Here is a 19,534-nt window from a genome sequence, read left to right on the forward strand (position 1 = left end):
ATTTCTTCCCTGACAAGTTATATTTTGGGATAAATTGCTAGCTCCTTCTGTTCCATGTACCGTGCACATGCCTGGAGGAGAGGGGTGAGTTTTGAACAGGGCCATGGCTGCATTTCCATGTTTCTGGACCCTGCTCATGCTTTTTTTCCTTCCTGATGGGTTTCTACTTCTCCATCAAAGCTCATCTCAAAAGCTACCCGCTGTGTGAAGCTTTCCCTGATCCCACTCCCTGAAATAAATGTTCCTGGGGCCCTTTGTTTATCACTCATCATGCCTCAAACATTCATTCATTCAATGAGCAGACATTTTTTGAATCCTTAATATGTGCAGTGCTCTCAGTTCTAGAATAATAATAACTATGCCTGTGTGTCCCGTGTGCAGGGCTTGCCATTTACAAAGCAATTTCTATACATTCTACTGTTTGAGCTGGTAGAGTAAGCCTGTAGAAGAGGTGTTATTATTATTATATTATTTTTCCTATTTTATAGATGTGGAAACTGAGGCTCAGAGAGGTACAGTGTTTTCTCTCAGGCCATAAATGCTAGAACCAAACTTGAAATTCAAAGGCAGTTCTGTTTTCACAATACTTGGTGGCCCAAAGCAGGGATGGAAGCCAGACCCGGGGTCCGGTTCTAGCTGTATCACTGTGATCACAAGGGAGACCCCTGCACTTCTCTGGGCCTGGTGTTCCTCCTTTGGGAAGTGAAGAAGCAGGAGGAGGTGTTCTTGAGGCCCTGTGACATTTTAGGATTCTGGGCCTTCACAGGGGCCACATTCCCTAGCCCACAAACAGGAGAAAGCAGAAGTCTCAGTGGGCCTGCTGGCTCCCCAAACAATGGCCCTGAGCCTTTGGGTGCACGTTAGCCCCATAGTTGCTGGGGCCTGCGCATCTTTGCAGAGCTGTGTAGGACAGCTCTAGCAGATCCTGTGGAGAGGGTGGGAAGCCTGGTGCTGTCCTGGGAGGGGAGGCCGGGGCCAGGCTGGCCTGGTCAGCACTGCTCTGAGGAACATGCCTCCAGCTAAACAGAGGGGCAGCCAGAGTCGCCTCTCCAGAGACATCAAATCATGCCTGCCACCCACCAACCCTATCCCGACAGCCTCCCAGCACACGGGGCCACGTGGAGTCTGGGAGGAGGTGGCTGCGTGAAGCTGCCTGGGTCTCCAGGGCCAAGACAGAGTGAGGCACTGAGGTGGTCTTGTTGGTCCGCAGATTCTCCCTGCTGGCTGCTGAGCCCTGAGGGGCCCTGAGCCCACCCCACTGGCCCTGGAGGCCCAGCTCCTGGGGCCTGGAGTCTTGGCCTCTTTTTGCTTCTTTAGCTGCTGCTTTCTCCCTTCTTTCCTTCTCTCCTCCACATCTTCCTCCTCCTTCTGTCCCATTTTGTCCTCTCAGTCTCCCCCTGGGCTCTGAGGGCAGGGATGGTGTCTTATACTTCTCAGTAGCTTAGGGCCTGGTGCACAGTAGCTAATAGTAATGGTGATGGTGGTAGCGTAGTTAATGTAGTATTAATAGCAGCAAAGGTAGTACTAGTGGTAGTAATAGTAGTAAGTAATAATGCTCACGTTTAGTGAGCATTTGTGTGCCAGGCTCTGTCCTAAGTATTTTACATGCATTATGTTCTTTAATCTTTACAAAGATTTTATGAGATAGGACTTATCTCCATTTTACAGATGAGAAAAGAGGCACAGGAAGTTTGCATAACTCAGTCAAGACCACACAGCTCTTGTGTGGCTGAGTCAGGGTGCAAAGCCAGGCCTGCCGCCCTGCACAGCGTGACCAGGTTAGCTGGTTAGATGCTGAGCTCTGGAAAGCGGGTGCCCTGGTTTTCCAGCTGAGGACTCTCTGCCCAGTGGCTGGGTGACTGGGACAAGATCTCACAGGTATGGGGCAGAGCCAGGGCTTCCTAGGCTGAGTCCTGCTCTCTTCTCTATCTCAGTAGTTTCAGGGCCCCTGACTGGAGTAAGGGATCAGGGTCCATGTTCCATCTGAGTGATACTGTCGTTCTTAAGATTCTGGGAATTCTGTCTGTCAAAATGAGTGTTCTTTTCAGCTGTGATTCCTCCTCCTTCCCATCCAGACCCTTCTTCCAGGAGGCTGGGCCTGAGGGTGCACTAGGTCTCCACAGAGGATGCCCTCCACTGGCCTGATGGCAGGAGGTCATAGCGGAGCTCAGAGCCAGCCCTGGAAGATGGGACATGGCACTGCGGGAGGCTTGAGTGGGCAGCATGGACCCCCAGGAGGCTGCAGCACTTGGCTGGTCCCAAGAATATAGCTGGAAAATCAGTGAGGCGAAATGATTTAATTCCCTCTTAGCTTGTCTTAATTAATTAATTGAGCAAACATTTCTTAAGCACCTACTACTTTTGCCAGGCCCTAGGCTAAGCGCTGGGGGAGGATGCAGAGACAAGGATGGCTCTGTTGTGCCCTCTGCGAACAGAGACAAGTCAGTTGGCAGGTGAGAGAAGACTGTCCCTTAAGTAAAGACTTGTTCTGGGATGTGCTGACTCTACCCAGAGGGGCCATGCCATGACAGGGGGCCACGGGCACCCAGAAACCAGAAAAGAGAGGGCACAGCAATCTTGCCAACGCTCCTGTGGCTGGGAGCGTGTCATGTTCCATTTCCGATTGCCTCCTCGGATGTCCCTGGACACCTGGAAGCAATGTTCAGAGTGGTTTGAACGCCTGCTTGGTGCACAGAGCTGCTTGACCTTGATTGACACTGGAAAATGGATCATGGTCACTGTCTGAAGCTATATTGTCTACTTGCCCCCCCCTTTTTTTTGCCATTTACTCTTTTTTACAGTAAACTTTTCAGTTAAAAACAATTTCAGATTTACAGAATTATGAAGATCTTCCTTCCTTTTTAAAACACTCACCACCTCCCCTAAGTTGATGCATTGCTGGCTGCCGTGTTCTCACCCCCATCCTCATGGCCCCTGTCCCCACTGCCGCCTCCCAGGAAGCTTTCCTCCTACTCTGGTCTGACCAGCGTCCGCCTTTCTCAGCTCTGTGCATGGCATCCATCCCTGTCACTCACTCGGCCTCTCTTGGCAGCCGCTGCCTGGCATATGTACCCATCTCCTAGACACAGTGCTGCCTCTGCGAGCAAGGCTCCTTTTAGTCAAGTCTGCTTGTGCAGAATGCAGGGAGGGGACCGGCTGGCCAGGGTGGTGCTGGACACTGGACAAGGCTTTTAAGAGGTCATCAGGGCCCAGGCCTGGTCCCAGGAGTGGGGACCGGCCTCCTGGCCTCCCCTCTGGCAGCTCCCCAGGGGCAGGGGGAGGGGATGGAGTGTGAGAAGTGGGAGGGGACAGCCAGGGAGGGTGTTCCCAGGCCAACAGAGCCTGTGCTTTCTCTGCTCTTACTCATGGCGACGGAATCAGGGAAAGGACACCCTTACACCAGTTAGCTCCTCACCATGACCATAAGGGCATTATTCACTCAATTGTAATGAGGAAATCCAGGCTCATGGAGGCTAAAGACAACTTACTTGCCCAAGGGCATACCGATAAAAGTTGGCAAAGCTAGGATTCAACCTAGACCTTTTCACCCTCAAAGTCCAGGCACTTTCAGGTGTCCTGGAACCATGCACTTTGTTAACGGAGCATGGAAAGTGTGTCCAGCAGCCTGTCATCCTAAGATGTCATGTCAGTCCCCCAGGGTAGGAGCCAGGTCTTGGAGTCTTGGTGCTCTGCATGCAGTGGGTGTTCAAATCATGTGAGGTGGGAGATGGTGTCCCTCCTCTGCTTTCTGCCAGGCCCATGAACACAGAGGTCAAATGGCCAGTCCTTTCTGTCCCAGGGATATTCCATATGGCCCTGAACCAGACAGAGCAAGAGGTGAGGAGGGGAAGCTGAAGGCAGGCGGACAGGGAGGCTGTCTGTGATGGACATGCTGGAGTGCCTGCCCCTTCCTGCCTCTTTGGAGCTGTCCTTCCTGCAACAGCCCTAGTCAAGGGTAGGACTAGGCAGCCCCTTGTGACCCTGGCCTAGGCCACAACAGACTGGACCAGTGATGGGCACCTGACCCAAGAGGACCCAAGCTATCAGCTGGGCTGAGCCAAACAGCTTGTCTCTCCCAGAGACTGTGCTTAGGGCCCCAGGGCCTGGTCAACTTTGGAAACTGAGCTGCAGGGTTACAAAAAATTGGGTACTAGCTGGGACCAGGGTGAGCCAGTCATATGCAAAGCAGAGTGACAGGGGAAGAGAAGCCAGAGTGAGTGGGAACTGCAGAGACAGGGATGGTGTGGCCTGAGAGAAGGGGAGAGGCCTGCGGGCCTTCACACTAGCTAAGCGGAGCTGTTTCCTTTTATTTGCACTGGCCCAGAGGGCACTGTGCCCTGGCTAAGCTCCACCCACTCCAGACAGAGGGGCCAGGCCTCTGAGCATTGTGTACCAGGTGTGTCCTGCAAGGTGAGTGGCGCAGCAGAAGGGCCCTGGCTGGATCTAGGAGACCCACGTGGGTACAGCACTCTACAGTGTTTAAGAGCGTACCTGTGGATCCTCATAGCAGCAGCCCTGCATGGCCCGTTGGCCAGGGGTGGTCTCCATTTGACAGTTGAGGACAGTAAAGCCTGGGAAGGTGGGTGTCCCACCCAATACAGCTCCAGAGCTGGACCTGAGACCCAGGTCTCTTGATTCCAAGCCTGCCACTTCTTCAACAACCCAAACTGCCTCTCTGATCCCCTCTTTTACTAGGTAACTGGGTGGCCTTGGGGGTTAGAAATACAGTGTATGAAGTACCTAGAACAAGGCCTGGCACATGGAGGGTCTCAGGAAGTAGGCACTGTTACTAATATTGTTTTTGTAAGCAAAACTCTGAGCTTCCACTCACCACTCAGAAGCCTTCCTTAGTCCCCCAAATGGAAGCAGTACAGCCTGAGGGGCTCCTGGTCTAGCACATAGGTTTTCCATGCACAGCCTGGCCCGCCCCCACCTGGCCTGTTCTCTCCTGACTCCCCCAACACTTCAGGTCCCCTCTGCTCCAGGGATTCCCTGCACCTGTCCCATGCTCCCCTCTGCACACTTCCTTGTGTTGTGGCTGCTGGAGTTCCCATCCTCATCTCTTCTGCCCCTCCGCATGCCTTCCCCCGTGCTCCAGCTGGAGGAGCGGCACCTTCTGCGCTTGCTGCTCTCTGCCAGGTGGTAGCTTTGTTTGGAGGGGGTGCATCTCCCAGTGGCCCCCCTTGCCTGGTGTGCATGGAGAATTCCCAGTGGTTGCGTGAAGCTGGTCTTGACGGATGGGTTTGGTTTGGTGGGGAGGTCTTGGAGCAGCATGACCCCTTTGGGCCCTGTCTCCATCACCTGCTTCCCCACTCTCCTCTCTGGTCATGGCTAGTGGCCCAGACAGCTCTGGGCTGGCAGGGAATTTAAGAGTAGATGCCAGGAGATGTGAAGGAGGCTTTTCTTAGGCTCAGCACCCTCCCCAGGGCTCAGGAGCTCAGATGGTGTAGGTTGGCATAGTGCCCAGGAGGAGAGGGATTCCGGGCAACAGGGACTTAAGCCTGGAGGCAGCTGCCAGGCCCTTCTCTCCCTGTGAGCCAGTCTGCAGATGTGGTGTGCCCACCACCACCCCTTACACGTGCATGCATGCGTGTGTACACCCACGCACACACACTCCAACATCCCACACGTCCCCCATGTGCCTCTTGGCATGACTCCATCTAGCATCCAGAGCAGAGAGGGCAAGAATCAAGATGGGCTACAGGGTGGACACACACCAGGAAGCTGGAAATTCTTCACTTCAATAAAGGGAGAAGGAGTGTCCCACAGGACCTGGCCTCTGGGTCCTGCAGTTCCTGCCAGTTCCAGGCCATTAGGGAGTTAAAGACACCAAACCCAGCCCCTCCCCGCCGCAGGCCCAACCTACAGGAGACTCCTTTCAGAGGCTAGGATTCCACCACTCTCCATGGAAACACTTCACTGAACCCTGTGCTCTGTCAGAAATGCTCCTTAGGCAGAATGAAGTGAACAAGGCTCTGACTGTTCCCTCTCGGCCTGCCCTCAGTGGGGACAGTGAGCAGCCCTTGGGGAGACTGCCCTTCACACAGAGACACGGAGGCAGATGCTCATCCCTCAGCCTGCCTCCTGCCACCTGACTCCCTCTGGGCTTGCCACCTCCCTTCTGACCTCCTGTTTCCCAGCCTTTTCAATAATCTCTGCCTCTCTACCAGCCTTCAAGTCCTCCGCCCGCACTGTTCACAGCCCAGCATCAGATGGAAGAGCGACCGGCTGGGCCAGAGTATAATAGGAGAGTGACTTCGTGGCTCCTATGGCCTATGGAGGCTGCCTGTTTATGCACTGGTGTCCTGAGCTTGCTTTTTATGGTGCCAAGAGCTCCAAGCTGGACAGCATCTCCAGGACTCAGGCAGTCTCCCCAGGTCCTGGCTCTCTCCAGCTCCTGCTTACAGTTCTGCCATGATTCCTCCTCCCTTCTCTTATCCACATGCCCTTTGGAATCTGGGAGAGCTGGCTTTCTCTGCTCTTGACTTTATTCAAATGATTAAATGCCTCTGTCACCTCTCCCTGCTCCCCAATTCAAAACAATACCAGCTGACCTTCATATAGTGCTTACTACATGCCACACTACTCGAAGTGAGCTAATACTGCTCCTCTTGTAATCCTCAAACAACCCTATTTGGTAGGTACTATTATTATCCCCACTTAAAGATGTAGGAACTGAGCCACAGAGAGGCCAAGTGACTTGACCAAGGTCATACAGCAAGTACAGGGCAGGCAGGGCCTTCAACTTACTACTTGTCCTTCTGTGTGGGCTTTGCTCCTCCCCCTTCTCCATTTCAGAGAGGGGATGCCCTTCCCAAGGCTGACCCCCTAATTGCACTCTGCCCTTTTTCCTCCTGGCTTTGCTCCTGAAGCTTCTCACTATTGGCTCAAGTCTTTCAAAAAAGGCAAGGGATGTGGGGTTTGTGGGGGGGACTTGGTGAAGGGGGGACCCTAGTAAACATAATGTTCTTCATGTAATTGTAGATTAATGATAACAACAACAACAAAAAAAAGGCAAGGGATGGAGCTGGGGGTGGGGTAGGGGAGGCAGGCTCCACATACCTTTTCCTTGGTCCTACTTCCCTGGAGGGTCCCGGCCTGTTGCTTCTCCTAGCCCATCAGGCTGTCCCCACCTCCCCTACTAAGACTACTCTTGGGAGAGCATCAGGAATTCCCTGAGTACCAGACCCAGTGTCCTGTGGGCAGGGCCGCCCTAGTTACATGGCATTCTAAGAAGATTAAGAAAGAAATGGGCCCCTCTGGGTGGATGCAGCCCTGGGCATCCGTAGCTTGGTGAACAGGCTGGACCTGAGCTTCCTAAACCTGTTCGCTGCATTTCTTTAGACAGTGCACAACCTGGGTAGCCACACATGGTGATCTTGAAGGCTGGCATCCTTATTTTCCTTCCTGTTCTGCCCCTCTCCACCCTGATGGCCAATCCTCCTCTGACTTTTCTCTGGAAATTTTGCAGTCTCCTGTGATCCTTTGCAGTCTCCCTTGCTGCCTCTGCCCCCTTCTTCTGCACCCTGATCATAGGAGTGGACCAAGACTCTGCCCGGGCTGCTGTCGTACTGGCCCCAGGCAGGCCACCAACACTCTGCTCCATGCAGTGTCTCCATTCCCACATGGCTGAACTGTGGCACCCAAGCCTGGCTTGACCACCTCAATGCATTATTTCTGCCCCTAGCCACAACCCCCTCCCCCTCCCCATGTTGCCTCTCTCTACTGCCTGATTCCTGTTAAAATCCTCCTTCCTCAGTCAAGCAGACTGAACACCTTGCTTTCCCCTCTTCTTTTTCCCCTAAACCTGGTCCCAGCTATTCTTCCTGTCCTGGTCCTGTCCTTTCTTTTTGTTCCTTTAGCTATAGTCTAAGCCCGCACCCTTTCCAGGCAGGGTTTGAGCAGCAGTGCCTGATACCCCAAAAGCTCCCTATCCCCTACCCCGTATCTTCCCCACACTGACTTCCAGCTTATGCTCCACCCTGTACATGTTACTCCTTTGCTCAGAAACCTTCCATGATTCCCTATTGCTTACAGGGAAAGAAGCCCAGACTTTCAACCTGCCTTTCAACATCTCTACCATATGTCATACTTCTCCAGCCTTAGCTATTGCTCTGTGCCCAAGGAAAGGGTTTAGGAGCTAACTTGGCAGTGCTTTTCCGTAGCCAAGCTCTCTGGAAGGCTGCCACAGGAGAGGTGGGTGGGGGCAAATGCTGGGTAGGGGTGGCTCTGCCCTCACCTCCCCCATTCCAAGCCAAAGACTTTTAGTGGCCACCAGCAGCCTGACAGCTGCCCTTCATCCCAGAGAACCTGGATTGGAGTTCAGTCAGACTGAAAATGTGGATGGCAATCTCAGGGCAAGTGGGCAAGGGACAAGAGGAACATTGGAGCCTTTCACAGACCGGGAGTCATTCACCCAGGGGAGAAGGCATGGTTTGGAGGGGGCTTCGCCGGACAGTGGGGACAGTGTGTTCTAATGGGGAGTTAATCCCAGTATTCCTTTGTGTTTGCCCATCTTTTTATTTATTGCTCTCTTTCGAGTATTTGACAGTCAGTGAGGCAGGTATCACCATCACGCGCCCCACTGAGAAAAGAGGAAGCTGAGTGTCCAGCAGGTGGGCCGACTTGGTCAGGGCCACACCATGTGTGCATCAGAGGCAGGACAGAGACGTGGGAGTTTCCAGGGTCCCCTGCTGCCACCCCACCTGCTCTTTCCAGGCTGGATCCAGGCTCTCAGGGTAGCAGGAACCTCCCTCGCCACCCAGGGAGGGGCTGGTTAAGGCTGGCACTCAGCAGGGGGGCCCAAAGGGAGGGGTGCATCTTGCCCTGCTCCATTCCCAGCCCAAATTGGCTCTGACACCTGGGAAGGGCAGCCGGCCAGCCACGTGCCAGTATTACTTTAAAAATAAACCAAGGAAGAATGAGGCTTAAAAATAACCCTGGGGATGTGTGAGGAGCTAATTACTACTGTAGCCCCTTTCAGGGCTTTAGGGAGCAATGGCTGGGCCCCGTGGTGTCTGTGTGTTGGGTCCCCTCTGCTCATCTCTCCTAGCTGGGAGCCGGGCACCAGTCCTCTCTGCACAGCCAGGGACAGCCAGGGCCTCAGAGTCTGGGGTGGGAGCTAGAGGCAGCTTTGGGCACCTGGGCAGCCTCCCTCATCTTGATCAGGGGGACTGGAGAGGGGAGCGCCCAGGCTGGGCAGAGAGCTTCATGCCCTAGCTCCTGCCAGGGCTTTTCTCCACCCTGCTTGTCCCTGGGCCTTGACTTCCTACTGGAATCGCCCTGGTTCCAAAAGGGACTTCGATGTCCTAAGCCCCTCCCTTTTCTGAAGTGTATGTGGCAGAGGCAGCCAGGTGGCTGGTTTTGTGGATTAGGCCTCCCTATTCAGGGCTCCTGCCCACCACTTCTCATGTGTACCATTCTCTTGACAAGAACTTTGAGGCCCTTCTTGACCCATTGGGGTAAGAAGGCACGGCCCTTCTGGCTGCCCACTCCTGGCTGCCTCCACAGGCATTCCCAGCCTGGGGCTTGGGTCTTCGGCCCCTTGGTGTCCAGTGGGGATGAACAGCAGCATGGCCAGGCCTGAGGAGCCCCCAGGCTCTTTTTTCGCAGCAGCCCTAAGGGAGGCAGGAGCCACATTCCCATCCTGCAGGCCCAGTCCCCCAAGGCTCTCTGAAAATCTTGCAGATCCCCCACCTTTGGCAGAGGGTGAGAAGACATCCTGCAGTGACAGGGAGGAGGGCACAGGGCCCCATCTGAGGACACAGCTGAGGACAGACATGCAGGATCAAAGAGAAAAAGCAGAGCTTTCCCGAAGGAGGGAGGCAGAGGCCAAGACTTCTGGAAGCTGACAGAAATGATCAAAGGACAGGGAAGGATGGGGAGGTGGGAAGGGATGTGGGAAGCAGCAGCCGTGAGGGGTGGGCAGGGCCAGCAAGTTCGGGGTGGGGTCTAGCACATGATGAAGAGGGGCTTTGGGGCCAGACTGCCTGGACTCAAGTCCTTGGGTGGGCGCCCTGAGCTGATAACCACACTGGGCTTTGGGTCTTGTTTGCATATGGACAGAATGATAACTACCTCAGGGGCCTCTGCAGGAGGAGGTTTGTGAAGCATTTATGAAAAGGCCTGAAAACAGGAGTTGCAATATTGTTCCTTCTCTCCCTGCCTCTCCTGGCATCTGGCCCCTCTGTTCCATGCCAGGCTCGACAAATACAAAAGACGCCCCTACCACTGTCACCTTCCCATGCTCCTGCAACAAGCTGTTGAATGTTACCCTGTGTTTTCATGGCCAATGTCTCCAATGGCCACCTCATTGCCAATGCATTGGTTGTTTCTCTTTGGTCATCTGACTTATCTCCCAGCTGCTGCAGGCAGTTGACAGCTGCCTCTGTCCTGAGACACTCCTCCTGGACGCCAGGACACTGCACTCCCCAGGTTTCCCCCCAGCCCCCTGGCAGACCCACTTCCTTGCTCAACCTCCTAGTATTGGAGAAGGGGCTGGCCCTGGGCTCTTCTCTCCTACTCTCCCCTCTCCCCAGCTGATCTCATCTAGCTTCATGACTTTAAGTATTATTTCCATCTGAAACTCCCAAATTTATACCTCTCCTTTGAGCTGCAGATTTGTTTGTCTAAATGACTTCATGGATGCCTAATAAGCATCTCAAAATTAACCTGTATGTCTAATGCAGAAGTCTTGAATCTCATCTCTTTCCCAACCCTGTTACTCTCCAGTTTTTTATTTCCTATCTCAGAAAATGCCTACCCTCCACCCGGTTGCTCAGGCCAGAGACCATCCTTGCCCGTCCTCTTTCCCTGATGCCCGCAGTCCTCTCCCTCCCACTGTGCTCCCCCGGCACACATCCAGTCCACCAGCAGGTCCAGCCCACTCTGCCTCGAAACACACCCTCAACCCACCCCTGCTCTCCACCTCCACAGTCTCCACCTGGGGCTGACCCACCGTCATTCTCTTTTTCAAGTCCCTGGACTGCAGCCTGGCGGGTCTCCCAGCTTCCTTCTTGTGCTCATCCATTTGACCTCCGCAGAGCAGCCAGAGGGATCTGATAAAAACTTCAGTTTTATCACATGACAATCCTGCTTAAAAACTTCCACCTCACTTAGAGTAAATTCCAAACACCATGGCCCTGCAACATCCAGCCCTTCCGTGTCTGCCCCTCCTGGCTCAGCCCGCTGCAACCCACTGCCCTTTCTGCTCCTGTTCCTGAGACATGCCAAACCCTGGCCTACCTGGGAACCTGGCACCTGCTGTCCCCCTGCACCCCGAAAGCTCTTTACTGATCTTTGTGTTACATAGGCCTCCCCCTGGAAGGACTGCCCATCCTTCCTCTACCCCATCCTCTTGCTTTGCTGTCTCCTGACAGGGGCTGAGTCTTTGGGGCCTAAAATGGTACCTGGCATCTGGAAGATGCTCGGGGATAAAAGGGAAGGGGGGGTGATTGTGTGGGTGTTTGAGGGGGAGGAAAGAGTCAAGGGGCTGGGTTTGAGGTTGGCTCTGTAACTGAACTGCTGGTGGCCGGGGCAGGTCACTCCCCATCTCCCCCGCACCGACGCCAGGTCACAGTCTTCTCTTCTGGAGGTAGAAGTATTGGACTGAACCAATGATTATGGAATAATCCCAAGGCCCCCAGGAATTGCTGCAATGCCATCTACTACCAAGCTGAGCCCTTGTTCTACATGAGCATGCCAGTGTCAGCACCCTGAACTGACCCCACTCCAGCCAAAGGCTGAGAAAGATGCTTGCCATGACCTTCAGCTGGTTGTGTATGCTCTGCAACAGGTAATCATGTGATGTCCCATAAGCATTTTGAGATAGCAAACTGTTCTGAGGACCCATGGGCTAACTCTGGCCCTTTAGAGATCTGGCAGGATGTTGAAAGAGCAGAGAAACAGCAGAAGGGACCATGTCCCCCACTTTCCTTAGCTTGGCTGCACTCTCATCATACACAGCCCTGAGAAAGGATGCATAGCATACCTCCAGAGCCTTAGTTCCGGGGCCCTGGAAGCCTCTGAGCTTGCTTAGGGCCTGGGCTGCAGGAAGGGCCACTAGTACACTCCCCGCTGGCCGGCTTAGGTCCAGAGACTATCTGGGAAGAAAGACTCTTGTCTGCAGCTTCTTGCCCAGCTACCCTGCCGTCAGGAAGTGCTGGCTGGGGTCAGCCTGCTCACAGCACCACTGATCCCTCCCACACCCCATCCACGCACTACTGTGGGAGCTGCCAGACGTGAGCGGGCGCCCTTTCTGGGTGGGAGGCTTCTGCATTCCAGCTGTCCCAGGGGCTGGGGCAGTGGACTCAGTCGGCTGATAAGCAGGGCCTCAGCCACAGTCAGAAATGCTCAAGGGGTGGCTTGGAGGTTCTGGACAAAGCTCTGTTCTTGGGACTGGACACAGAGGAAGTCCCTCCAGGGCTCAGCAATCATGGGGTGAAGTGAGGACATGAATATAACCCTGGGAAGTGTGCTTCTCAGGAGGGGCTGGAAGTGGGGGCTATCCAAGCTGGAAGAGATCAGACACCACCAGCCCAACCCCTCATAGATAAAGCCAGGGTGGGCTGTGACTTGCTGTAGGTCTCATAGCCAAGTAGGGGCAGAGAAACAGTGGAGGGGACCATGTCCCCCATTTCCCTTTAGCTTGGATGCACTGTCATAACCCCAAGAAAGGGTGCACAGTGTACCCCATGAATCCAGCAGACAATCATGAGTGGCAGGCAGGGGCATCAGGGCCTTTTGGTGCCCAGGGTAGACCAGTGCTTGCGACTCTGGGGCAGGGGGCTGGGCTCAACACCCAGGGGAAGGAGGGACACCACTGAGTTTGGGTCCAGACTCCTCTCTCTCTGGCCCCACCTGGAGGTGGGCCCAGGTTCCAGAGTGGCTCCAGAGAATCTTATTTTTTCCAATCCTCACAGTGAAATACCCATGATGTAAGGTCATGCGGAGAAGGGGGTCATGGTAACTCAGTCAGGCTAAAGCCCCCAGTTTGTTCCCAGGTGAATACATTCAAATGGCTAAAGGGCCTCCTCTGTGCTGACTCCCTTCCCTGGGGCTTGGGAGCAGCCTGAGAGCTAAAGCCATGATGGGGGAGACTCGGCCTATCCCCAGGACCCTCACTGAGACTCTCCTCTCTGGGGAGAGGGGTCTGCCCTTCTCCGGGGCTGTCCCCTGACTCCTGCTGTCTCTGCTACCTGCCTGGCTCACCCCAGAAGCTTTGGCTTGTGCACTCCAAAGATTCTTCTTTAGCTGCCCCTTGGATGTTTCTTAAGTACCAAGGAAACCCAGAAAGAAAATGCTAGCTGCTGGCTGGCAAGTGGCCCAGCCTCCCGAGTACAGAATGATGATTCTAATAAGCTCTCTTCTCTCCTGTGCCTCCCAAACCTGGCTGCAGATTGCCTTCACCAGGGGATTGTTTAAAACTTATAGCCTCCTGGGCTTAGCTCAGACCTAATGAATCAATTCCTAGGGGCCAGGCCCTGACACCCACTGCTCTGGCTGCAAACCACTGCAGCTACTGGGATGAGCGACCTACTCAGCACACAGGGGCCATCTTACTGCCTCCCCCGCACACTGGGGAGCCAGTCCCAACAAGGCCCTCTTGCTCACTGCCACTCTTAAGAACAGTCAGTGTTCTCATTTCTAGTCTCAGGTTCCCATTCTGTTCAGAAAGACGGTGTTGGCAAAAGCAAATAACTGAGGCTGCTCTGCGACAACTGCCCTGAGACTGCCCTTCTCCTCTTCCATAGGCTGACATGCACGCACTTCCAGATGCTCCCAACATCTGTACCATGAGAACAACCCACCTGCAGCCACTGTCCAGGGAGCAAGGGCACTCGTGTTCTGGGGGAGAGCTTGGTTTTAGGGCTGGAAGATCCAGATTTGACCCCTGCTCCCACATTTACTGGCTGTCGATTGCAGGAAGTGACCATATGTTCTCAAGTCCAGTTTCTTTGTTGGCAAAGCAGGACTAATGACACCTACACTTCTGGGTTGTCATGAGTCTCAGAAGAGTTACTGTATGACCAAGTGGCTTTATAAACCAGCTTCTGAGCATGCTTTACACATCCCTGCATGCTACTTGCCAGCAGTGTGCCTTTGCACCCAGTCCTTAGCCCTCGGAGCCTCAGGCTTCTCATCTGTAAAATGGGGGTTATAATAGTGCTGACCTCATAGGGTGACTATGAGGTAATTGATGCAACAGGTTCAGCCCAGAGAAACTTCTCAGTGAATGGCAGCCTTGGTTTACGACTTTGGAAACCAAGGTTTCACGGGAGTAATTGTTTCATATTGGGTCTAAGATCTGGCAGAACAGCCAAGATCCCTCGGTGGTATCAGTGTGAGGCTTGCTCCTGCCCGGAACTGCCTGCACCTTTCCAGTTCCCCCGCACTGGTAGGAGGACTGGGCCTGTCCTGGAGGAGAGGGCTGCTTCCTATCTGAGAGCCTGGCATCACTTGCTCTGGGCTGCTCCACCAGGGCCTGATGGTTTGGGTCTCTGGAGAGAGCCCCCAGATGGTCCTGTGGCCGGCAGGCTGGAATGTGCCTCTCCGGATGTTTCTGGGATGGTTATTTCTGCATCTGAGCTGTGGTCAGAAGAAGCCCTCCACATTCCTGAAGAGGGACACTGAGCCCTAGCCAAGCCAAGGAGCCTTGAGCAGAGATGAAGGGGACTGTGAGAAGGGGCTAGTGTTGTCCATGCAGAAAATATCCACAAGTGTTGGGTGACAGTGTCCTGTCCTGCAGCTCAGTGCTGCCCCAGACTCCTGCACACCATGCATAAGACTGGGTATGGTCTGGGCTTGGGAGAGACCTTTGGCCCAGAAAAGGGGAGGGAATGAAAGCACCCACAGGGGGCTGGCTGAGGTCTGCTGGGTGGCCAGGACTAGGGTGAATGGAGACAATGAGGATTCCAGTTGCTGTTACCCTCTCATTCCATTGGATTCATGGGGCCCCAATTGCTTAGCTGGGGTGATGATGACAACTACTGGTTCAACCAGGGTCGTGGAAGCTCCCAGTGGTTCATCTGGGGTCAAGGGGCACCGCTGAGTCAGGATCCAAGCAGAAGAACACAGGTTGGGGTCCATCACTTCCTCTAGCACCTGTTCAATGTGAAGTCCACCCACCAGAGTCCAGTACTCAGCCCCCCAAGGGTCTGTTCCCACCTCCTTTCCTTGGGTATGCTCAGGCCCCTCAGCCTATCTCATGCTGTTCCCTCACACTGGAAAACTCTCACTGCCAGTCTTCACTTACTGAAGTTCTCACCCTTCATCCAAGCCTACCTCAAGTATTACCTGCTCCAGGAAGCCTTCTCAGACCCCTATTTTGAGTCACTGCACTAGGATTTAGCATTTATGCCATTCAACTGTGGTTTCAGGATTTTACTGGATCAGAGGCTCCTTGGGAAAGGATCTGGTCTAGTTACCTATTCTCTCAGTGCCTAATACAGTGCCTGGCACTCAGGAGATCTCAATGAGTTTTGGTAAACTAAACTAAAATGAAGGCTAAAGCCAGTTCTATATGGAAGGTGAACCAGAGGGTCTGGGGTGTCACCAGGATGCTGCTGAGTCCCACTCTGAGTACTCTAACTCTCCAGGATGCCCCTTGAAGATCAAGAAATCAAAGGATGTCAGGATTGGGAAGAATCTTAAAAGCCATGTATTGTAGCTGCTAGTCTGATATATGGACAGTGTGATGATTTTTTGATGTCATCCTGGTTAGACTAAAGCCCCTAGTTATTTAATAAAACACTGATCTAGGGGTTGTTGTGAAGGCATTTTGTAGATGTGATGGAAGTCCACAATCAGTTGACTGTAAGGAAGATCATCCCAGATAATCTGGGTGGACCTGATTCAATCAGTTGAAAGACTTTAAGAGCCAAACCCAGGCTTCCCTGAAGAAGAAATTCTTTCTGTAGATAGTAGCTTCAGCCCATGCCAGAAAGAGTTCCAACCTGTCCTTCCTGAAGGCCTGCTTTATGGAGTTCAACTTGCTAAACCAACCAAGACCATCACATAAGCCAATTCCTTGTAATACATCTCTTAATATATATCTTCTATGGGTTCTGCTCCTTGGTTGAACCCTGACTGATACAGATGACCTCTGCAGCACACCCATCCAGTGTCTTCTTGTATGCTTCCTTTGATGGGGAGTTCACTGCCTCTTGAGGCAGCACAGCCCACACCCTCTGGTGCTGTTCAGCCACTCAGGCTCAATCAACCCAAAGTTGGTACTCTTTCTTTGCAGTAGCCCAGCAGATATTTGGAGACTCATGCTCTCCATGCCTGCCTCTGCCATGTGTCCTTCATTTGACATGAGGGTTCCCCCTCTCACTATACTCCAGGTGGTTGATGTTCCTCTTAAAAGTTTGTAGACACATGTGGCCTGACAGATCTAGAAGAGAGCAGGCATTGACCTGCACCTACACTCCACTGTGGCCTGCAACAGAGTCAAATATATCTGGTGCCATAGGACCATGAGCCTGGGGACCCCCATGTGCCTTTGCTAGATTCCAGCCCATGGAAGCTGGAGTCCCTTCTTGAAAGCAGGAATGAACATAAGTTTTTTCTTCTAATGGGGGCTGCAAGCCATACTGCCCCTTGGGACTTAGGGTAGACACCATGAGGGAGGAGCCAGTTTCCCACTTTGACATTTAATTATGTGGACCTGAGGAGCATCCTTGGTGGATGGGGAGGAAAGGAGGGCAGCTGGAGGACAGTGGACTCCTATTTTCAGGCTTCCCCATGAGGCCAACCCTTCTTTACCCCTCTCTTCCCTTTCCATTTATCCTCGCTTCCTCCCTTCCCGCCCTGGCCCCCTACAGTGATGATTCAGCACGTGCCCCCACTTGGGCCTCATACCTGGCTCTGATGGCACAAGTTACAGCCCCACACCAGCCTCAGAAAAAGGTCCACCAACTCTGAGGCCACTGGCTCTGACATTCCACAACCAGATTCCTAAGGATTTTTCCAGCTCTACACATTCTTACCCTTAAAACCACAGTTCACTTCTCAAGTCTGCTCCCAGAAGCCAGGTCTCTAGGTTGCTTAGATCCTTGCTACTCAAAGTGTGGTCTTGGATCAAGACTGTCAGCATCCCATGGGGGCTTGTGAGAAAAGCAGAAATGCATGCCTTGCCCTAGACCTGCTGATTTAGAATCTGCATCTAAACAGATCAACCAGGTCATTCCCCTGCACATTACCATTTGTGAAATTCTGAAATTCTGCACTGTTGAGCTGTCCTTCTTCAGTTCCCCCTGTGGAACACCTCCTCTAATACAGATGGGGAGACTGAGACACACCAGGGAAGTGTCTGCTCCTCCTATGAGTACTTGGGGGGCAAACAGAGACAGAGCTGGAACGATTTGTCCAAGAACAGAGCAAGAACCCAGTTTCTAGCTCCCAGGTCAGGCTCCTGCTTTGAATTCCCAGCAGCCATGTGCCCTACACAAAAAGGGGTCGTTGTGTGTTACTGGAGGAAGAAGGAGGTGAAAGCAGGGGTAGTAAGGAGCTGGCATTTAAGAAGGAGCAGAGTGGGAGGTTGGGCCCAGTCTCTCAGGGATCCCAGGAGACCACAGGACCAGGAGGATGGGAGCTGTTTGCACTAGGTGACAGGTGAGGCTGGCTCTCAATAATGGGAAAGTGAAAGTGTGACTTGCAGCTGTAGGCTGGGGGGGGTGGGAGGTGGGGTCCAGGTGAGGGGCTGAGCTCTGGGAGCTGCCTGGGAGCTGCATTGGCATGGGCAGTTTCTGGATGAAGAAGGGTGGACAACCTGGGAGGCAGCAGCCTCAGCTGGGCCATTGATTGCCCTCTCGACCATCTTGAAAGGCATTTGTCACGTGACTGTCTGAGGACCAGCGGCTAACAGAGGGGTCAGGAGGAGGCCCAGGCAGAACAGGCAGGCTGGCTGCTCACTCTCTTCTGTAAGAGCCTGTGGGTGTGCGAAGACCATGGAGACAGGAATCAGCAAACAACGCTCCTAGGCCAGCTCTGAGGATAACCTTCCATGTTACCCTTTAGCATGCCCCTTCTCCGAAATGGATTCTAGTTTCCACTGTAAAGTGAGAGGGTTGGAGCTAAAATACTGACTTCTCCTTGGGCAAATACTCAATCCATAGTCTTGAGGGCTAGAGATCCTGCAGCTGAGTCCACAGCTGAGGGCTCTACATGGATGCTGGTACCCATCCTCCATCATCTGTGACGTTCATACAGAAAGGACTGCAGAGGCTCCACGGGGGAAGGTGTTTCATGGCTCTGGGAAGATACTCCCTACAGTCCTTAGAGGGTGTAAGCCCTGGTACTATCATTTTATATTTCTAGTATCCTGGGCTAATTTCCTAAGCTCTCAGAGCTTCCCTTTCCTTGACAGTAACAGGATGGTAAGCCCTGCCCTCCCAGGGCAGTTGTGGGAATGCAGGCAGTTCGCAGTGCCATGGGCAGTTCCTGACCTGTTATAGACATGGATCAGTTCCCTTCAACCAAGGCTGGGGTGGAGGGTGAGGGAGTGCTCATCCTGCGTCTCTACTGAAGTTTGCCTAAACTGATAATGATCTCTGTCAGAGCTGGGTGTCTTCCTTCGCTGCTGGCTGACTGCAGGGAAGTCATTTTTACATTTTTTTTATTACAAAATCAACTCACAGATTCACCGTTGCTGCCAGCTGAAAGCTGTTTATAGTGGTGATTTGTACCACATTCATCTGTGCTTGTATATGTTTTCTTTGAAAATACTTATTGTGTTTGTCTTGTCCCCACTGGGGCCAGGCGTGTGTCTTCTATTCATGTCCTATTCTCCCTCCCATTCCCTCCATGTCTCCAGCCCCTAACCACGATGTGTGCAAACTGGATGTGCAGTCAGGAGGCACAGCAGTCAGAAGGACCTCTGATCAAATAGATCCACTTTGTGGAAATTGATGGTCATAGAGGACCAGTAACTGAGCTAGGTGGAACTGGAACTTTTGCCTCCTTGCTCCAGTCCAGGGTAGGTTCTCCAACCCTCACTCTTCCCTGACTGGTTTTCTGCAGGATCGTCATGCTTGGTGGAGGAAGCAGGACCCCTGAGTCTGGATTTCGGGCAGACTAGAGCCGTGCATGAGGATCTGGGAAGCCTAGGACGGGGGAATGGGATTAAGAGGATAAAGGGAAGGACATGGCAGCCTCTGGTTCCCAACTCCCTAACCCCACCCATTAGAAAGAAGAGGTAGCTGTGGTCATGGTAATTTTTGGGAAATAGCGATTCCCTTCCAGTGGGGGAAGTAATAATCCATGAACAATAATATTAATAACACCAATGATTGCACATGTTGTTTGAGTGCCTCTTCCGTAGCAGGTACTTTCTTTACATTATCCAGGTTAATCTTGGGAGGCAGATAGCATTCCCCCCATTTTGTAAAAAACAAACAAGTTCAGAAAGACTAAGAGTCCAAAGTCATACAACTTGTGGTAGGGGGTAGGGGGCAAGTAGAGAAGTGGGTTAAGAGATGAACCCAGGCATCTGGCTTCTAAGCCAGTACCCATATCTTTACACCGCCCTGCAAAA

At 53.1% G+C, this 19,534-nt stretch overlaps 1 protein-coding gene across 1 annotated transcript in view; it reads right to left on the reverse strand.

The window, feature by feature from the left end:
* KCNK3 (potassium two pore domain channel subfamily K member 3) overlaps window positions 1-19,534 on the reverse strand; it is a 37,667-nt gene that overhangs the window by 13,053 nt on the left and 5,080 nt on the right. The gene's annotated exons all lie outside the window — the stretch shown is intronic.

This window comes from Manis javanica, chromosome 1 (genome assembly GCF_040802235.1).
Source record: "Manis javanica isolate MJ-LG chromosome 1, MJ_LKY, whole genome shotgun sequence".
In the NCBI taxonomy this organism is placed as follows: Eukaryota; Metazoa; Chordata; class Mammalia; order Pholidota; family Manidae; genus Manis; species Manis javanica.